Source organism: Podarcis raffonei, chromosome 2 (assembly GCF_027172205.1).
Source record: "Podarcis raffonei isolate rPodRaf1 chromosome 2, rPodRaf1.pri, whole genome shotgun sequence".
Taxonomy (NCBI): domain Eukaryota; kingdom Metazoa; phylum Chordata; class Lepidosauria; order Squamata; family Lacertidae; genus Podarcis; species Podarcis raffonei.
In genome coordinates, this window is record NC_070603.1 from 79,823,576 (window position 1) to 79,836,068 (window position 12,493).

The 12,493-nt window shown below is 42.5% G+C and overlaps 1 long non-coding RNA gene across 3 annotated transcripts in view; it reads left to right on the forward strand.

The window, feature by feature from the left end:
* The window catches only part of LOC128408274 (uncharacterized), a 48,583-nt gene extending 40,449 nt beyond the window's left edge, over positions 1-8,134 (forward strand). For all 3 annotated transcript variants that reach the window (XR_008329014.1, XR_008329012.1, XR_008329013.1), the window contains one exon: positions 7,068-8,134. This is a non-coding gene — a long non-coding RNA (uncharacterized LOC128408274). The remainder of the gene's footprint in view (positions 1-7,067) is intronic.
* Positions 8,135-12,493: the final 4,359 nt, after the last annotated feature.

Sequence of the window (12,493 nt, forward strand, 5' to 3'; positions counted from 1 at the left end):
CTGAAGTCTAAGTGGTATAATAAAATTCTAATCATGTGCAGCATTACGTAGCAATAAAGCTGAAATTCTGCTATGTGCCGTTGCCCTTTTGTCTCTCTAGTTGCATTCTCTATACAAGTCCCCTTGACTAATTTTAGACATCATATTTCACAGCTAGCCCATGCAAAGAATGTGCATGAATTGTTAAAACTGAGCTGCATGCTAATTTCACCTTAAAAACTTAGCTGGTTTTTAACTATTTTCCATGAGCAGTAGGATTCAGGAGTCTGCAGTTTGCTGTTGATGGGGAAACAAGCCAGGGTGTATATAGCAATGTGCAGAAACAGCCACAAGAGCAATGGCTCTCTCTCTCCCCCTGCACCCCCCACACACTGGGCCACACTTTCAGAATAAATATCTGCTCACACAACACTGAATTTTTAATTGATATAAGAAATACAGTGGAAACACAAAGAAACAACTCCTAGCAGTGCTTGAATAATAACATAGGACATAACTGCTTTATAATATCATGGGGAGCGCCGCAACCCCAGAGTCGGCCACAACTGGTCAGGGGTCCCTTTACCTTTACCTTTATGATAATATCATCCAGAAAGTATAAAACAGTGCAGCAACGTAAGAACATGAATCATTCCCAAAATATCCAGATTCTAAAAAATAATACTATACCATACTGAAATGTTGATATTTTGCTTTGTCCTTGAATCTTCCCACCACACTTGCCATCCTCTCCTGCCACAACAGAGATGCACACCACAGCCTTTGAGAACCACTGCACTAGTTTCTGATCTGCGGTTTTGTTTGTCCCAATTCATGTCACATCCATCTAAAATGGCATAGAGGGTTGTAGTTATTGTTTACTTGTGACCAAGCAGGATAAAGTCTACAATGGCTACAATCCTAACCATGTCTACTCATAGGTAAGCTTTTAATGTTTAATAGGTTATTGTACTTTGGTGTTTTGTCGGAAGCCGTCCAGAGTGGCTGGGGAAACCCAGCCAGATGGGCGGGATATAAATAAATTACTACTACTACTACTACTACTAATACTAATACTACTACTGAATTCAATGGGGCTTAGTCACAGGTATGGATTGCAGCCTTTGCTGTTCCAGGCCAAGTGTCTCTGTGTCTACATATATAAAAATGGACAGACAATATCATTACGCTCAGTCGCTTTACACAATTGTCTCAAAGTGACTTATGTATACTAGGAAAATACGCAATGCAACATATGAAAAGCAAGATTATTTAAATGTTAAGCAGTATTCAAGGTAAACAAACCATAAAACCAATTGCTCCAACCCTTCACATAAGTCTAATGGTCACAGAGAGCTGCAACCCATTTTTTCTGCAAAGAAAAGACTAACACGCAAATGCCTGAGAGAAAAGACAATCTTTCGCTAAAAATATGTCAATGTTGGCTCCAGGTAAGCTTCCCTGGGGATAGCATTCCATAGAAGGGGAACACTGCTGAAAAGGCCCATAATTCCCACATCAGACAGTTGCCAGAGCATAGCACTGGTTAAATATGAATGATAGTTTCTACCAGGAGGCTTTTTGTGTGTGTTTTTTTACCTCTTATTTTGTTGGGAAACTAGCAGTGGATTTCCACAGTATTCTGCTGATGGGATTCTTAGCTTTAAAATTTGATTCAGAAAGCATTTTGAAATGTAGCAAGGTAAAAAAACTACTGTGGTCCCTCCTGATATGCTTCTCTCAGCTTTTCTGGATGGGATCTGGAAGCTGAGACTAAAATCTGCTGCATGTTTGGCCTCCAAAAGGGTATAGTACAAAATCCTTTGGAACTTATTAACTTTCACCAATGTTGAGGACACGTGACTGGGGTTTGGAGGAGGAATAAATGTGGCAGTTATCTCCACCTGCCAATCTGGGTAGTACTGTATCATTCATATAGAATTGGGAGGAAGAGGAATGGGACCTCCTTCTCCAGGGGTAGCAGCAACAGCAGGATTATACTTGCTGAGCAAGGGTTGGGCATAATCCAAAGAGAACTCTCTTTTAAAAAATTTAATCCAGTGGTCCAGAGTGTTTATAAAAAGAATTCACCATAAACTAAACACTGTACTTCATTGTAATGTTCCCTTGAACATTTAGGGAATGGTAATATCTAAGCGCCTTTGGGAGAAAGGGCAGGATATAAATTTAATAAAGTAATACAGTGGTGCCTCGCAAGACGAAATTAATTCGTTCCGCAAGTTTTTTCTTCTTGCGAATTTTTCGTCTTGCGAAGCATGGTTTCCCATAGGAATGCATTGAAAATCAATTAATGCGTTCCTATGGAGACCGCCTTCAGACCAGGTCCGGGGACAGACTGTCCCCGGACCTCTTCTGAAGGCTGGCGGGGGGAGAAGGACTTTTCTCCCCACCGCCAGCCTTCAGAACAGCCTTCTGAAGGCTGGCGGTGGGAAGAAAAGCCCTTCTCCCGCCGCCAGCCTTCACAAGAGTTCCCGCAGGGCTGTCTAGGCTGCGAATAGCAGCCTGCTGCCCGGCGCGAGGGGCGCTCTGAAGCAGAGCGCCCCTCACGCGGGGCAGACATTCGCAGCTTGGGGAGCCCTGCAGGACTTCCCCGCAGGGCTCTCCAAGCTGCGGATAGCAGCCTGCTGCCCCGCACGAGGGGCGCTCTTAAGCAGAGCGCCCCTCGCGCGGGGCAGACATCTGCAGCTTGGGGAGCCCTGCGGGGAAGTCCTGCAGGGCTCCCCAAGCTGCGCGCATTCTCCTCTGTTCCCGGACCTCCCACCGCAAGCCTTCAGGACAGGTCCGGGAACAGAGGAGAAGGCGCGCTGCGCTTCCCTGCTGTCCCCGGAGATTTCCCTATGGGCTTTCGTCTTGCGAAGCAAGCCCATAGGGAAATTCATCTTGCGAAGCCGCTAAAAATCGGAAAACCCTTTCGTCTTGTGGGTTTTTCGTTTAGCGAGGCATTCGACTTGCGGGGCACCACTGTATCTTACCAAACTGAGATTTCATTTTGTGTATTCCCAGTTGGACAGGTTGAGTCCTATTGTGAAAAGTGCACACACAGGTGCTGGAAAATGTCAGCAAATTAAGCAGTGCTTCCCCTTCTGCAGTCGAAGGCAGCCTGAGAGATGCCGAGGGGTCCTGCTCAAAAAACGGCTCAGATGAAAATGAAAAATACAGGTTTTCACTATTTCATGTAATATTTCCAGAGGTCCCTGTTCAAAAACAAATGTATAATTACAGCTTTGATTATTGATGCTGCTTTATTTACCCCTTTGTACTTGGTTGCCAGAATTGCCAATAGTGCCTCTAACTGCACTGGTTTCATTTATGAACTTATGATTAACAAAACAAGTCTCTTATCTCAGACTTATGCCATTGCACAGTTTATATTACAGCCACTACAGTCAACTGATATCAAGCTGATGTGAACCAGTGTGCTGTCACTATGTCAAATTGCTATACTGATTCATCCTTGTTCTGATGTCTAAATAGTTTTAAGTCAAATGGGGAGGGAGGACTCTTTCTCTCTCTCTCTCTCTCTCTCTCTCTCTCTCTCTCTCTCTCTCACACACACACACACACACACACACACACACCACATTCGTTCTTAAAATCATAGCAGATGAGTTCATAGATACTGCATTACATAATTTCCAATGCTTGTTTTGAATTCCTGGGACCTCTAGTAGCCTCTGGTAATGTTTTTCTGGAGGCCAACTCTCTTTCATCCAATACTTCTCTTATGTAATTTGTGTGTGCACGTATAAAATGTCATTCCAGAGGAAAATAATCACGGAATGATTAAAAGGTGAAACTGAAATACTATGATAGAACAGAACAGAAGGTATTTCACTCCAAGAATTCAATGGGGCAAACAGAAAATGTCCTTGTGCACACTTCCAGTTCCCTGGCGCATCCAAAAGAGAACTGTCTCTCTCCAGTGGAGTGGAGGTGTGGTAGTTTAATTTCAAATGAGGTAGGAATGGGGAGGAATGAAAAACCCAGAATATGAATGTATTTCTATAGCCAGGGTACTAGAGTCTGTTAGTGAATATTAGGAATTAATAAATGGTAGGATTTAGATAATATTTGATACTGCAATAAAATGTAATTTAAGATCATTGATCCCCCAAAATGCAATCAAACAAATATCCTACTTAAAAACATACCTTCAACATTCTTATGTCTATGTCTCCCCAATAACACAACATTTCTTTATTGTATTTTACTTTTTCTTGTTCCAATAAGATAGGAACAAACTTAGTTTTTGGATAAATCTGTGGTCCTGCCGTCTTTGACCCTGATTATGTTTGTTAATTTTATCATCTGTGCTAAGTCCTAGACCTTACTCAGCCAGTTTTTTTAATCCGGGATGTTTTGGTCCACCCCCCCACCCCCACCCCGCTCCTGGCATATGGTCATTCAAATGGCAGTTAACAGATGAATTATCATTTCTTGGTCCTCCTAAAGTAGCACCTCTTTAGCATAGCCAAGTAATATTATTAAAGGGTCCCTTGGTTGATCATAGCCTGCAAGTTCTTCTATTAATATTTTATCCCAATATAATTTGATTTTTGGACATGACTATAAAATATGAAGAAAGCCTTGCTTTTGAGCATTTGTTTTGTACCTTCATTACTCTTCAAAGACTAGATTGCTTTCCCCCACCCCCACTTTCTGAAACAGAGAGCTCTTTAAGTTTAAATATGCATTGAAGGCTGCCTGAAGCCATTTGGTTGCTTCAAAGAGAGAACTGGCAAGGCTTTGGTCCGACAAGGACACAAGAGGCTGTAGTTCTATACCTGCCTACCTGGGAGTAAGCCCCATTGAACTCAACAGGAATTATGCCAGAATAGTCATGTATATACTTGCATTGTGTTTTTTTGTTCACTTGGCAAGCTATGCAGTAATCAGAATCTGGTAAATTTAACGAATGGGCCTGCTTCTGCCAGACTAACCCTTAGCCCAGGGGTCAGCAAACTTTTTTCAAGAGGGGGCTGGTCCACTGTCCCTCAGACCTCTCCTGAAAGGCCCCCCTCTCCCAAAAGTACCCCGCCGCTGCCACCTTGTCTTTGGGAGCATCGTCGTCGTCCTCTGCCTCGGCCAGGGTCCGCGGGGCGCAGAGCCCATGCCGCTGGCCTGGGCGGCAGAGGCAGCCTCCCTGCCGCCGCTTCCTCCCGCTTGGCTCTTGGCCATATGCAGCCGCCTCAGTGGGAAGGAAGGGGCATCGCCCAGAGGTGTCAGCAGCTTCGGATTGGCTGCAGGAAGCCATGCCAGCATCGTGGCAGTCAGTCCCCACATGGCGAGAACTCCGCGCCACGCCAGTTTAGCGCGGGGACTGACCGAGTGGGAAGCAGGGCCCATGGACTGGTTTTACGAGCCGGGTGGGCCACATCTGCCTCCTGGGCCTTAGTTTGTCGACCCTTGCCTTAGTCACACTACTGGACTGAAAATTAGTTGTGGTTTGGGGTGCTTGTCTCATAAGGAGTGATTCCTCTGACCCCCATCTAACAATGCTAACTAAAACACCTCACTCTTATATTCTGTCATGGAAATAATAATTGCATTACTTCAGGTGTAGGGAACCTCAGGCCTGGGGGACAAATGCGACCTCCATCCCTTTCGCTCTGTGCCTCCCAAGTTGAGGTTTGAATTCAACTTTTTTGAGATGGCAGCAACTCCGCTTGAGGGTGAGGGCCCTGAGAGTGGTGGGCTTTGTGCTGCTTGGCTACAATCACCAATTTCTTGTCATATCATTAGACAGTTTTTCACAAAGACACTGGAACTGTTCTACAATTAGGCAGAGCGAAGCAGCCCCCTCAGACAGCAACTGCTGAGGGTGGCAGGAGACCCCCAAAATTCCCCAAGTCAACTAAGATAGCCTGTAGCCCTCAGCTGCGGAGGAGGATATGGTCCCATTGCCACTGTTGGAAGAAGTTTCAACTGCTCTTCTGGTACATGGAACAACAGCAGTGGGGACGGGTGGGTGGACAGGAGTGCTAATTTGCCCTTACCTTCAGGCAGCAAAATGACTTGTGCCGCCCCAACAAAAGCACAACCACTTGCTTCCTTCAAAAAAATAGAGATGAGATTCACCTGGAAAGGACAGCGCAACTGAGAAAACAAAAAGGGAAACAGTGACGGTTAAGACAGTGCTGTTTAAGGTCTGTGGGCGACAACCACCACTATAATAAATACCTATCCAAATGCTGGATAATTTATGATGCTTCCTGGTTCTTGTCACGCGCAAAATACAATTTGCATTATTTCAGAAGAGTAGGAGTTCTTTTCCATTACTATTGGGGATTTAATGAAACATACTGTATATTTTTCTTTCTTCCTGTTGTTATACATAATAATGCATTTCTATCCTATATTAGCATGCTGTTGTTTTTAATATTAGCATTCTGGCTTTGCATCTCATGAGATCAGTTTAGTTTAGTTTAGAAGCTGAAAATGTGACTTTATAGGTGAGACAAAACATTCATTGGTTCCCAGCTGAAAGTCATGATGTGTTACAAATGTGCTTATAATGAAGTGCTCCCCTGTCCCACTTTTGGATTCTTAAAAGGAAAACACTATTGGACTTGAGCTTATAAGGTGCCTGTGCTGGACCATTGACCCTGCCCACTTTATCAGCAAAGGCTGCTAAATGTGTAACATTTCTAGGAAATGATAAAGGTACAGAAGCTTGTTTGTATATTCACATCTCATTAGCTGGAGCAACAAATGTATTTTATTTTATAGTTAGTTAGTTAGTTAGTTAGTTAGTTAGTTCTCTCTGTTAATTCTCCTTGACCTCTCAGTGTCATGGTAGCCTTCTGGAGCGCTTGTCCGAGCTGGGAATGGGTGGCACCGCTTTGTGGTTGTTCTGGTCCTACTTGGATGGATGTTTCCAGAGGGTGATGTTTAGGGAGTGTTCTTTGGCCCTGTAAAGTCTTCAATGTGGCGTTCTGCAGGGTCTGATTTTATCTCCCATGCTGTTTAACATCTACCTGAAACTGTGGGGGTCATCTGGATTTTGGGTATACATTGTCAGCAATATGCTGGTGACACACAGCTCCATTTCTCCTTTATATTTGCAGGCGTGGCAGTGGATGTGCTGGACCATTTTCTTGCCTTGGCAATGGACTGAATGAACAAAACAGCAGAGGGATTTGAAGAGATGGACCATGACTGCAGAGACAAAGCCACCAAGCCTGGATTTGGAGATGATGATTCAGGCTGGATTTTTGCCAGGAAGTTGCAATGCATCAGAGTTTTCAAGGTCGAAAGTCAGGTGCTCTGTATAATTAAGCAAACTGACATTGTCAGCTAATGCAAAGGGAAAAGCCTTGCTGTCAGCAGTCATATCAAAAGTGAACAGGACAGCACTGTCCCTCCTGTAAAGGTACGTATATAAAATGTCCATTTGGCATGATATACCCGGAATGGATGCTTCAAGTAGTGACAAAATTAGATATTAGCTTGACAAGATTCACTTGTTGCAGCATGTGGGATTCCAGATATTTATTTGCCAGCTTGATAGAAATAAGGTATGTGATCAGCATTTCCTAACCACTCCAACACCGCACACACAGATACCTCACTTCCCATTCCTAAACTTACATTTTCTAATATATTTTGGGTGTTTTTTTAAGGTCATTACCAATATGTTACCTTTATTTACAGAGTAATCCTACCTTCCTGGATGAGGAGAGAGCTGTGGCACAGCCACTGCTGCAGGAAGAACCTAGCTGTATTGCATTGGATAGGGGGAGGCAACTTTTTGACCTGTGTTTGTATTCCTTTTACATTTTATCTTCCATTGACCACAGTAGGAGTGAAATACATATACCAGCTTTGGACTGGTGTATGGCGTGCAGGGGAAGGGGAGAGAGAGAGATGTCCAAGGAATATTAAGGCTCTGGATCCTGAAAATCCATGGCCTTCCCCAACCTGCCCCCAGAATGCCTTGTTCGTGGCTTCTTTATATACAGAGGACCACCAGTAGAACAGTGACAGCAGTGGAGCTTTCTACCATTGCACTGTGAGGACGTGTAACTGCAGACCTCCCTCATGAAACGGGAGCCTGCAGTACCTGATTTCTTGTTGACTGTCCTCCACAAAGGCTTAGGCTTTGTTCCATTAAGAATAAACACATTTTTGAATGCCTTTTGATAAAGACTGCACAAACATGGACAGATTCACTTGGTTTCACTCTGGACAAGGCCACAGATCTTTCATCCAAGTGACCATTCACCTCTTAACTCAGTGGGTTCCACTCAGCTCCAGTGGCTTCAGGGCTGTTCTTGAACTGAGGCTTCCTATCCTCACGTGCTGTAATGCCAGTGGTATGCATTGTCGTTGTGCCAGTGCAATGAATTCATGACAGTATGTCACCTTGACATAGAGCCTCTCTGTTCATCTGTAATCTTTAAAACGTTGACCAGCACATTTTCTCTTATTGCTTCTTAAAGATGAATTGTGTGTATCCCTGCATTGCACATTATTTTTATTTACCCCTCTGCACCCCAAAATAATCTCAACCAAAACATTTTCACAAGAAGGAAATTTGAACTTATCAGTTGTGGGAAATTAAGTTAAATAGGTTATAAGTATGTGATATATATATATATATATATATATATATGTCTTTTGCACTCAGGAGGTTCACATAAAAATCACTCCAAATACAATTCAAAGCCCAAAGAAGTAAAAATATAAAAAAGAAACCACAACAAACAGAAAGCTAAAAATCTATAAAAATGCAGAATCAGCAGCAATAAAATTTTATTAGCCAGCTTCTTCAAAAGCCTTTCAAAATAAGGATGCTTTGATTAACTCATAAAAGGCAACGAGGAAACTAGCCTAGTGAGCCTCCTCGTCTTTCACAAAGATGAGATGCCACCCAGGAGAAAGAGTGGCTTCCTAACGCGGGAAAACTGAAGTGAGCGCAGGCATTCTTCCAAGACTATGGGTTGGGCCAGAGCCCTTTGCGATTGAAAGGATCATAGAAGAACTTCAGCTTTGCCTGAAAATCTATGAGCCAGTGAAGCTCTCAGAATGGAGGTCTCTGCAGCAGCTTTGGTCAGCAATAAAGGGTGATGCTTTCTTTTTTATTATGTATAGTAACAGTATTTTCACTGAATTTTGTTTTCAGTTTATATCAACACTACAAACACAACCATAACAATAACAATAAAAAGAAAACTAAAGTAAAACAGAATGCTGGTTGAGGGAGGAAGGAAGGTGGGAAAGGGAAGAGGAGCTGGGTCAGAACTCTTAGGTTTTTCTCATTTTCTATTTATGGAGCTGTCATAAAATATATTTGTATGCAGCGAGCACTGAATTTGCTGCAGGTTTGCCCTATAGTTTGGCAGGCATCTAATGTCTGTAATATACACTATTTACTTATTCATAAGACTGTTTTTAAACAATCTCATTAAAAATATGACTAAATTCATTAAAACACCATAAAATACAAATGTTCAACAAATAAATCCTGTAAATAAGTACTGATATGGGGAAAAAAGGATGCATAGGATGCAGCTAGTTCATGCAACTGATCCATTTCCACTGTCTTGGGGTAAGGATACAATACTTTAGGGAGGTATCCCATCAATGCTTTTTTGTCCATAAATCTTAGATCTGTTTACAATTGTGTAGCAACAGCACAATACCACGTAATATATACCAAGTGTCCTTCGGTATCAAGGCACCAGCAGTTAGAGGAGAGAATATTTTTCATAATCACAACAGGGACTCATATGTCCTATATAGCAATTTCTCTTGTAAGAGGCATTGTCTTGAACCATGAGCACCGCCTCCCACTGTGGTGGGAGTGTTTGATTCTCCAGCTTCCTGTTCTGTCCTGCACACATCAAATTGTGTTGCATCAGTTTTTGTTCTAGCCATAAGCCAATGGTAAAAAAATAAACCATTGGTTTGGATAGTGTTGATAAACAAAGTAGGCTACCTAATATGGGCAGCAGTTTAGAAACACTTGGGTTGGAATAAGCAAATTTAGAATCTAACTCACATTTCTGGTTGTGTTGCAACCACAAGAGTCAGGTAGTCCATATTTCTTGATGGTAAAAAGAAAACAAAACACCAAAGCCACTTCCCTTGAGGATGGAAGGATTCTTAACGAGCTTGAGACTAAATGTTTTCAAAGACAGTCCATGCAGGGTGCATAATGTAGTCTACAAGGAAGTTGAGGGGGGACTAAGATGGTAGTGAGATCCCTAGAGATGTACTTCATGCATTTACTTCATGGCTATATAGCCTCCTCTATCTCTTATACTCAGCATCCCCCCCGACACATTTCTGTTTCCAAAGTGATCACAGTCTAAACAATCCAAGTACCTGGCCTAATATTTCCAAGACAGTCCACCCCATAAGTCTCCCTTTCAGTGTTCATCGCTTTTATTTGGGTTATCAAACATTCCATCCTCCTTTCCCTGATCAAAAAGAGAGAGCCATAATTCTCAAATATTGTTAGGTTTGTTATGTTGTGGTCACATGTAGTTACACCTAGACACTGTTATGAAGGTTTCCTTTGATTACTGAAAGTGGAGACTTGACCTGCTGTTGAGCAGGCAAGATCAGAAGTCCAGGTTCCAATTACATCAGGTCTGGCTGATACTAGCGGCCAATCACAGGAAGAGAATGGCATCCAGATCCATGATGATTAATGTATATGTCCAGTTGTGTTTGGTTTTTACTACATAACTAGACAGGTAAAAGGTAAAGGTAAAGGACCCCTGGGCGGTTAAGTCCAGTCAAAGGCAACTATGGGGTTGCAGCGCTCATCTCGCTTTCAGACTGGCGTTTGTTCACAGACAGGTTCTGGCATAATGGGACACCTAGAAAGCAAGCCTAATGGTGTCTACTCAGAGGCAAATCTCATTGAATTCAATAGGGCTTACTTCCAGTTAACAGGTGTTAGGATTGTAGCCTTAGTGTAGTTTAAACAAAACAATAATATAATAATAATTTATTATTTATACCCCAGCCATCTGCATGGGTTTCCCCAGCCACAAGTGTAGAACATAAACAATACAACCAGAATTTTGCACTGGAGGTGAATAGCGCCCACTGCAACCCAAACACTCGCAAAACACCTTAATTGAGGCATTAAAATCTTTGCAGTGATTGGAATGTTTAATTTCATGATAATTTTAGATATAAAGTTAATTATGTTTTTCTTCCTTTTCATAGAGCCAGGAACAGAAGGTAAGCAAATGAGTGCCTACAAAAATAAAAAAATGGCAGGCTTAGTATTTGAAATGATCTGTGAAGATTGTGAGAAGGTAAACTACAGAGACTGTATGGTTGTGCCATCTTGCCGGACCTTATCTTAAGGAAAAAGTGATTCTTGTGCAGTGAAGTTCACTTTGCCTAGATCTTTAGGTCTGATTGCTAATTATACTGCGAACAAACACTCTGCTCGAAAACCATGTCAAAGCTAGGTAAATTATGGGATAAAAATAAAAGCCATTTAAAGCAAGATGGGTAGAAAATGTATATTTATAGCTGCAGTACATGAGCCACACTTGAACTATCAATTCCTCACTTTGTCATTTAAGATTATTATTTTTAACTGTTATTATAAATCAGTATCTTGACATTTGTTTGTTATGTTTTGTCTTCATTTAATATAGCTCCTCAGTGTTCAGTTAGGCAAGAGAACTGTTCTGCTCAAGTTCTATGAGAGACAACTGATCCTAGCTGCACAGAATATACCTACAGGATTAACAAGAAGGTGCTTCCTTTAATTTGAAGGAAATGGGTAGCTACATTCTTATAATGTGACACTCTTCTGTAAGAATGGGTGGAAATGTCCAACTTAAATCAAAGTCCGCAAACCCTGTTGTCCACGTTTTCTTCCATAAATGAACCTGAATTGTTCAGCAGAAGCACGATTTAAAAAACAGTTTAACTTATCAAAACCAATAATATAACAGTATCTACTGGTGGCAGTGTCTCCTCATTGGGGCATATAACCACCCTGCTTTACAGTCTGTGGTAAGTAACACTTTGGAACCACATCCTTCAGATATTGTTGGACCCCAACTCCCATAAACCCCGGTCAGTATGGTCAGTGGTTAGGGATGATGGGACCTGTTAATATAGGAACACCTGGAGAGCAACAGGACCCCCACCTCTGGATTAGGTTGCTGTTAATATTCAGGATGTTTTGCTACTCCAGACAAGACTGAAAATGCCACCTCCATCTGCTCCACAGCCCTGCCCCCAGTCCAGACAGCTGTGCATTCCCTGCTAAACATTGAAAAGCACCTCGAGAGGTAAGAATGATGGGGCTGGGACGGGCAAGGCAGGCAGTAATAGAGTGCTCCAAAATTACTAGGATGAACATACCGTATTTTTCGCTCTATAGGACGCACTTTTCCCCCTCCAAAAATGAAGGGGAAATGTGTGTGCGTCCTATGGAGCGAATGCAGGCTCCTTGGCTTCGCGGCGACGCGCCTGTTCTGGAAGCCGGAGGAGGAACAGAAGGGTATCCTTC